Raw genomic sequence first — 8,394 nt, forward strand, 5'->3', positions numbered from 1 at the left:
TATGAATAATCTGTTCTAAGATATTCCAAGATTTAAACAAAAATAAGACACTCTATTCCATGAACACTGTCGTATTTATCTGCATTTTTTCAAGGTTTTACAAACACTTCATAAATTTAGACATGCAATTTGTTGGCTTAAAACAGGTATCATTAGCTATTGGATTATATGTTTTACATCACCCTTTATTTTCAGGACACTTTTTAAGAGAGTCATATCATTAAATCATATTCCAATGGTGGGACAGGATTTTGAAAATATTCACTTTTTTCTCCAATCGCAGAGATAACTGGGAAAATACTAAGCACATCTATTTGTTCACAGAGAAATACTTGACTTTGCTATGAGATTTGCAACTAGGAATAAGGAATTTCAACTGAAAGAGCCCCTGGGAAGCTACAAAAAGGGTAAACATGACAGGGAAATGTGAGCAAAAGGTTTTTCAGTAGTTGCAAGCTTTTTCAAACCATTTCAGAACATGATATATTTCCCTCTTCAAATTGGGATGTTTTGGAAATGTGAGTGGTCGGTTGGTCTCTCTCTCTCTCTCTCTCTCTCTCTCTCTCTCTCTCTCTCTCTCTCTCTCTCACACACACACACACACACACACACACACACACACACAGACATACACACACACACACACACAGACATACACACACACACACACACACACTTTTTTGCTCATTGCAAACTCTCCTTTTTGATATCAAATCTGTTCCAACTTCCTGTTATGGGAAATTGGGAATTGAGAACCAATGTATGGAAAATTCTGGCTATCAAAAAAAAGAAGCTACAAATGGCCCTAGAGCCTTCCCAGCCCACAATGCTCAAGATGAGCATAAACAGGAAAGTGGCTTAGATGACAACGACTGACTCACCCTGTGCGCCTGGGACTTGTTTTGCAGTTCACCTGGCAGGTGCAATTATGTCGGCAAAGAACGGGATGAAGAAATGACCTTTGAAGGCAGCTCTGGGGTGTGGGAGTTATGTGTGGAAACCTTATTAGACATCGGAAGCAGAGCTTCTGAAGTAATAGTCCAAGTGTAAAATAGCACCTCTGGATAATTGTAGCATAATACAATAGTTTTGGCAGGAAAATTTGAAAAGAGATACTGGATAAAATATGAATTGAAACTCACATTTATACAGGAAGTTCATTGACGTTCCTGAGATTTTTCCTATTTGAAATCCAAGAAATTTGGTTGGATTTTAATTAGGTACATTTATGCTAATTTGTATATTATTTGTATTATATCAGGCAACTCAAGTATTAGGTTGACTTAACACTAGTTGTCACATGTATGCTATACAAAGCACACTGGGCTAGGCAATATGGTAGTATAAAGGTAGATTCATTATTTATACATTATACTTCACCGATTTCCAAAATATATTTTGCAATAAATACAAACATACCATTTGCTTAATAAAATAGAAATATATTAAACAAATTATACTGAAAGAAAGGAAATTATTTATACCAATATCCCAGCAATGTCAACACTGTTTTGAACATTAAATTTTACCCTGATCCGGCACATCTAAGGTAAAGAGTAAAACAGAAATGATAATATTTCCCAACAAGATGAAAAAAATACAAGTTTTTCAGTAAACACCAATTTTTTTTCAGATAATTAGTTCTTAAAAGATTTTACTACGTGTGACCCCTTATACAAGAATAAGAACAACAATAAATATTATCTACCCTCAAAGAAGATATAATATAGTGCCTGAATTGCATGGTATCTAAAAGTACGGGCTCTAACTGCTACATCACTTTCAGATTTTTTGTTCTACATCTTACTGCTAAGTGACCTGTGGTAAATTCTAAACCTCAGTTTTCCCCTCTATAAAATGGGGTACTACTACTATCTTAGAATTTGTAGAATGCTTATAATGTGCTAGATTCTTTTCCTTTTTTAAAAATATAATTTATTGTCAAATTAGTTAACATATAGTGTGCTCTTGGTTTTGGGGGTAGATTCCCGTGATTCATTGCTTACATACAACACCCAGTACTCATCCCAGCAAGTGCCTTCCTCAATGTCCATCACCCATTGCCCCCTCTCCCAGGTTCTCTTCTAAGTGTTTCCCATATATTATTTCATTTAATCTTCATATGACCGCCTGGTCAGAATTATTATTTATACTTATTTTAAAATGAGGAAACTGAGGTACAGCCTAATTAATTAACTAACACATATCACACAGCCAGCAAGGATTTCAGTAACGACTTCATGGAGTTATTGTGAAATTTAAATGTGATAATGGGAAATGTTCAATATGTGGTAAACATTCAATCTATGTTAACTGTGATCTTATTGTTGAAAAGTAAAAATAAATCGACGTGAATTATAATGTGATACAATAATACAAGTGAACTATACATTCTGGCTCCAAATATACTGAAGGTAGTTAAGAAAGAGATTGCCCTGCTCATCATAGTACACAAGAAAGTGACAGAACTTGAGCTTTTTGTGAATTGGGTTGAATATTGAAAGACAAGGAAAGGTGGTTATTGTAGGGAAGGAAAACAGAATGACCAAGGCTCAAGGGTGAAAACTCACAGCAGGTTCTCCAGAGAAAGAACTGCAGAGAAATAAGGATTGAATATGTGTCACATGTGTCACATGGACAGCACACATACAATGCAGAGACAACATAAATACAAAACACACATAGCACACATCTACTGCATAAACAACATATAGATCTCTCACACACACACGGCACATGCATTGCACAGATGTCACACACACAACACATATACTGTACACTCTACACATACATCACAAACACACATGTCCAACAGATGTAACACACACACACACACACAACACATATAAGACACACACACCACACTTACATTCACACATATATACAACACACACAGTACCCATGCAACACAGTCCACACATACATGACACACACCACACACACATCACATGTGCAAATACACAATACATTTCAGGGGAAAACCAGATGACCTGAAACATCAAATTAGAAGATTTATGTGATTGGGGCGCCTGGGTGGCTCAGTCAGTTAAGGATCCGACTTTAGCTCAGGTCATGATCTCATGGTTCATGAGTCTGAGCCCTGCATGGGGCTCTGTGCTGACAGCTCGGAGCCCAGAGCCTGCCTCAGATTCTGTGTCTCCTTCTCTCTCTGCCCCTGCCCTGGTAATGCTCTGTCTCTCTCTGTCTCTCTCTCTCTCAAAAATAAATAAACATTAAAAAAAATTTAGAAGATTTAAGTGATTCTGAGGTAATAAGGAGCCACTAAAGTTTGAACAGGACTTGGCATAAGGCAGGGATAATCTAAGATTAATTTATTATAAAATATAATAAATATGAGTAGGAATTTGATAGGTGAGTACATGGATAGAAGGATAGTCACAGACTAAAGAGTATATATTTTCCAAAGCTTAGTCTGGAGCCTGCTGATGTCTGTTTTGTTTTCCTTTTCTTTGTTTTGTTAGTTTTGTTTTGCTCTTTTTTAACTCATGGTACTAATTTACTTTCTCACCTAAAGTAGTTAGGGTTCCACAGGACACAGTTGACCTGCTAAAATGAACAACTGAGGAAAAGTTAATAAAATGGCTATTTATTAAAGTGTGGATAGGGTTAGGGAATCAACAAGGAACCATGCAGTACTCTAGGCCTACCTACAACAGGAAACATATGCTGTGTCTCAGGCCTCAATAATTAAAATGAATAGTTACTGGAACCTGCTGTGAGTAGCTATAGTTGAGCAGAGGACTGCACAAAGGAACCATGGTCCTCAACAGAGGAACAGCTTCAAGCTGAAGCCATCTGTAAGGGAGAGGGCTGAGGGAGCCACGACCCCAGCTTCACCCCTCTCCCTCTCACCAATTTTGCTAGTGCCTTCTATTGGCTGAACCCATTCAGAAGCCAGACAAGAGGAGCCTGTGGAGGAAGTCCATAAAGATGAGATTCTTGGAACACAGAGCAGGGACAAAGAAGGTGAGGAATAGATCTGTAGGGGAAAACAGAAGGTTTGTAGCACAAAAATAAACCTCAAATTCAATTTGATGCCCAACTTTGGGGATGGCAATGGCCACCATGATTGTAGCAGGTATGTATGTATGTGTGTATGTATGTATGTATTAATAAAAGAGGAGACAGAGAGAGAGAGAGAGAGAGAGAGAGAGAGAGAGAGAGAGAGAATCTTAAGCAAGCTCCATACTGGACTTTATCCCACAACCCTAGCATCATGACCTGAGCTGAAATCAAGAGTTGGACACTCAATAGACTGAGCCACCCAGGCACCCCAAGATTGTAGCAGTTCTAAAGCTGGTATAGACCCTAAAATTCTCTAGTTTACTTTTTTATGATTTTACTGCTATCTAAGAAATAATAAAATCAATACTAAGGTCCCCCCAAAAGTTACATAGCCTATCAGTCAAAATACAATTCAAGAAACAGAACCCTAGATATTTACTGCAGAAAGAGATTTTGTACAAAGACCTGGGTATTCACAAAGCTGGAAATTCTGGAGGAGAGGAAGTTCAGGAAAAGTTATTGGACTACCAAATTCAAATATACACAGATGAGGCTTATAACCAGAGCCACCACCGCCACTGATTCCCAACACTCATGGAACAAATTTGCAATCCCAGCTGCTAGAACGGTCTCTCATGGCTCAAATTTCTTTGGTTTTGCTTCTGGAATTCTAACTGAATAAAGAAGTGGTAGCATCTAATTCTCATACGGAACTGTAACTACAAGAGACATTTAGAAAGGTAGTGCTTTGCTTTTCTAGACTTAGAAACATGAGATGCTTAGAAAGAGAATGGATGCTGAGTCCCTGTGTCCCATACCCCCGAATCACAGCTTGTATCAGGTAGAGCTGAACTACCTATTTCAGCTCCACAAATGGACCCAGATTCCAGGATAAATAGAAGAAAACTAATACAATCACTATTAAAGTGATATTTCAAAGGGTTTCTACTTTAGGAGTATTTTAATTTATTGATAAAACGATGACTATAAAATCCCAAGATACAACGGTTGTAGAGAAAGCTTTCAGAAGATGCTATATCATACACCATTGAACCTTAGTTTCTGTACCAGAAAACCCAATGCAAAGACAATCACTAAGTGCTGTGAGAACACAGGTCACATCTATGTGTTGGGCATCTTAAGCTGAAATTTTCACACAATGCTACACAATCTATGCTACAGAATCTACAGAATTTAATTCTTACAAAAAACCTATAAAGTAAGAGTGTGATTTTGTCACTTGATCTATCAGAAAAGTGAAGCTCAGAAAAATAAAGTAATTTACCTAAACTCACGCAACTAACATGGAACAGAGGTATAAATTAAGCCAGGTTTTGTCTGATGCCACACATAGCATTGTCTTATTTTTTTCTTATTCCTAAGAAACTTTGTTTTCCTGTCAGTTTGCTGCTGTCCAAAAGCATTGATCAATCAGAACACCTGTGATAAGTGTTACATCAAAAATGTTCCAAGAATATGACCAGTGTTGACATCAGTAAAGCACTTCTCTTTTCATGCTTATTTCCTATTGTATATAAGACCCTATCCCAGTTTCCACTCCCCCTGCCAAGGTGCTTTCATTTTTATGAGATGGGATTCCCTCTTTTTTTTTTTCCTTATAAGTGAGTAATTCGATATTGGTTTCAAATTTGAATGAGAATACTGTGAATCCTGCCCACACATTTCACTTTTAATTCTATTGTGAAGGATTGTGGAATTGGAAAGTGAAAGAAATGATGTTGACAAATGTATGCATAAGAGCCTCAAGCAGTTGGACAGTCAGTCCCCTTCTGGGCAGAGTGGCAGATTAGGGGGGGTATTGGTAGAATAAGTACAAAGGAATTCAATAGAATTTTTTTTCCCACTGCACAATTCAGTCTCCAAAGCCAAGCCAGATAAGCCACCCACACTATTTAATATTTTCCATCTGTTCAACTTTACAACTTTGAAAACAATGACAACTGATGTATAAAAGTGTTTAATATATTAATATGAGTTACAAGTAATTTAACAGTGGAGATGAAATTTAAAGCAATATTAGCAATGCTTCTCAGCGACTGTATTAATTTTATTACTACTAACACTAAGGACAATTGCCTTCCCTGGGCCTCTAACTATTATTCTCTTTTATTATCTTTTTGTAAAATCTTGATGTCTTGCTTTCCTTTTTACAGTTTTATTGTTTATATGTCTTTTATTATCAATCTTCTCAAAATGTTTTAAAGAATGTTTAAAAATTATGATTATTTATATATTTTTAATGTTTATTTATTTATTTTGAGGGAGAGAGAGAGAAAGGGAGAAAGAACAAGTGGGAGAGGGGCAGAGAGAGAGAGAGGGAGATAGAAAATCCCAAGCAGGCTCCACAACTGTCAGGGCAGAACCTGGCATGGGGCTCAAATTCATGAACCATGAGATCATGACCTGAGCAGAAACCAAGAGTTGGTTGTTTAACTGACTGAGCCACCCAAGCACCCCATGATTTATATTTTAAATGAGGATGATCTGTAAAGAAAATTTGGAATAATAAATGTAGAGCTATGGTTAGAGAAATATTAACTCCATAAATTTTAAACAGAAGTACTAATGTTATAATGTCTCTTAAATTGAAAGTTATGTTAATACAGTATTTTGTACTTACAGAAGTTGACTATATCATTTAATACCTTTACTTTTTGAAATAAACTTTAATTTTATAACAGTTTTAGATTTTCACACCAATCATAAAATAGTAGAAAGTTTTTGTATACTGACCTGTATCCAATCTCCTCTATTATTAATATCTTACATGAGTATAGTATTTTTGTTATGATTAATTAAACGATATTGATGCACTTGTATTTCTTTGCCATTTTATTTTATTTTTATTTTTAGAGATGAAGGGGTGAAGGTGTGGGGTGGGGGGAGAGAGAGAGAGAGAGAATATGAATCCTAAGCAGGCTCCATGCTCAGCGTGGAGCCCAACACAGGACTCTAGCCTATGACCCTGGGATCATGACCTAAGCTGAAATTAAGAGCTGGACACTCAACTAACTGAGCCACCCAGGCACCCTATTTTATTTTATTTTATTTTATTTTATATTATTTTATTTTATTTTATTTATTTTATATTTTATTTTATTCCAGTATAGTTAACCTACAGTCATATATGATATATATATAGCCTACGGGAATATATTAGTTATATTATATTAGTGTTATATAATAGAGTGATTCAACAATTCCATACATTACTCAATGCTCATCATTTAATTTTTAATCCTTATCACTTACTTCATCCATCTCTCCCCCCGCCACCTCCCCTCTGGTAACTATCAACTCATTCTCTATAGTCAAGAGTCTGTTTCTTAGTTTGTGTCTCTCTTTATTTCCATTCCTTATTTTGTTTCTTAAATTCCACTTATGAGTGAAATCTTATGATATTTGTCTTTCTCTGAGTGACTTATTTTGCTTAGCATTATACTCTCTAGCTCCATCCATGTTGTTGCAAATGGCAAGATTTCATTCTTTTCTATGACTGAACAATATTCCATTGTATGTATGTATATGTATATATACTGTTGGGCTTCTTTATCCATTGATCTATTGATAGACACATGGGCTCCTTACATAGCTTGGTTACTGTAAACAATACTGCTATAAACATAGAGGCACATGTATCACCTTGAATAGGTATTTTTGCATACTTTTTATTTATTTATTTATTTTCTGGTAAATACCCAGTAGTGCATTACCAGACCATAGGGTAGTTTTATTTTTAACTTTTTGTGGAACCTCCATACTGTGTTCCACAGTGGCTGCACCAGTTTGTATTCCCAAGAATAGTGCACAAGTGTTCCTTTTTCTCCACTTCCTCGCCAACATCTATCATTTGTGTTTTTAATTTTAGCCATTCTGACAGGTGCAAGGTGATAATTCATTGTAGTTTTCTTGTTGTGTTTCAAGTTTTTATTTAAATTCTAGTTAAAATATAGTGTAATATTAGTTTCAGGAGTAGAAATTCAGTGTGGTTTGTATTTCCCTGATGATGAGTGATGTTGATCATTTTTCCATGTGTCTGTTGGTTATCTGTATATCTTCTTTCTTTTTACTTTTTTTAATATGAAATTTATTGTCAAATTGGTTTCCATACAACACCCAGTGCTCATCCCAACAGGTGCCTTCCTCAATACACATCACCCACACTTCCCACCCTCCCACCCCCCATCAACCCTCAGATTGTTCTCAGTTTTTAAGAGTCTTTTATGGTTTGGCTTCCTCCCTCTAATTTTTTTCCTTCCCTTCCCCCACTGTCTTCTGTTAAGTTTCTCAGGATCCACATAAGAGTGAAAACATGTGGTATCTGTCTTTCTCTGTATGACTTATTTC

This window comes from Panthera pardus, unplaced genomic scaffold (assembly GCF_024362965.1).
Source record: "Panthera pardus isolate Hobbes unplaced genomic scaffold, ASM2436296v1 HiC_scaffold_12, whole genome shotgun sequence".
In the NCBI taxonomy this organism is placed as follows: domain Eukaryota; kingdom Metazoa; phylum Chordata; class Mammalia; order Carnivora; family Felidae; genus Panthera; species Panthera pardus.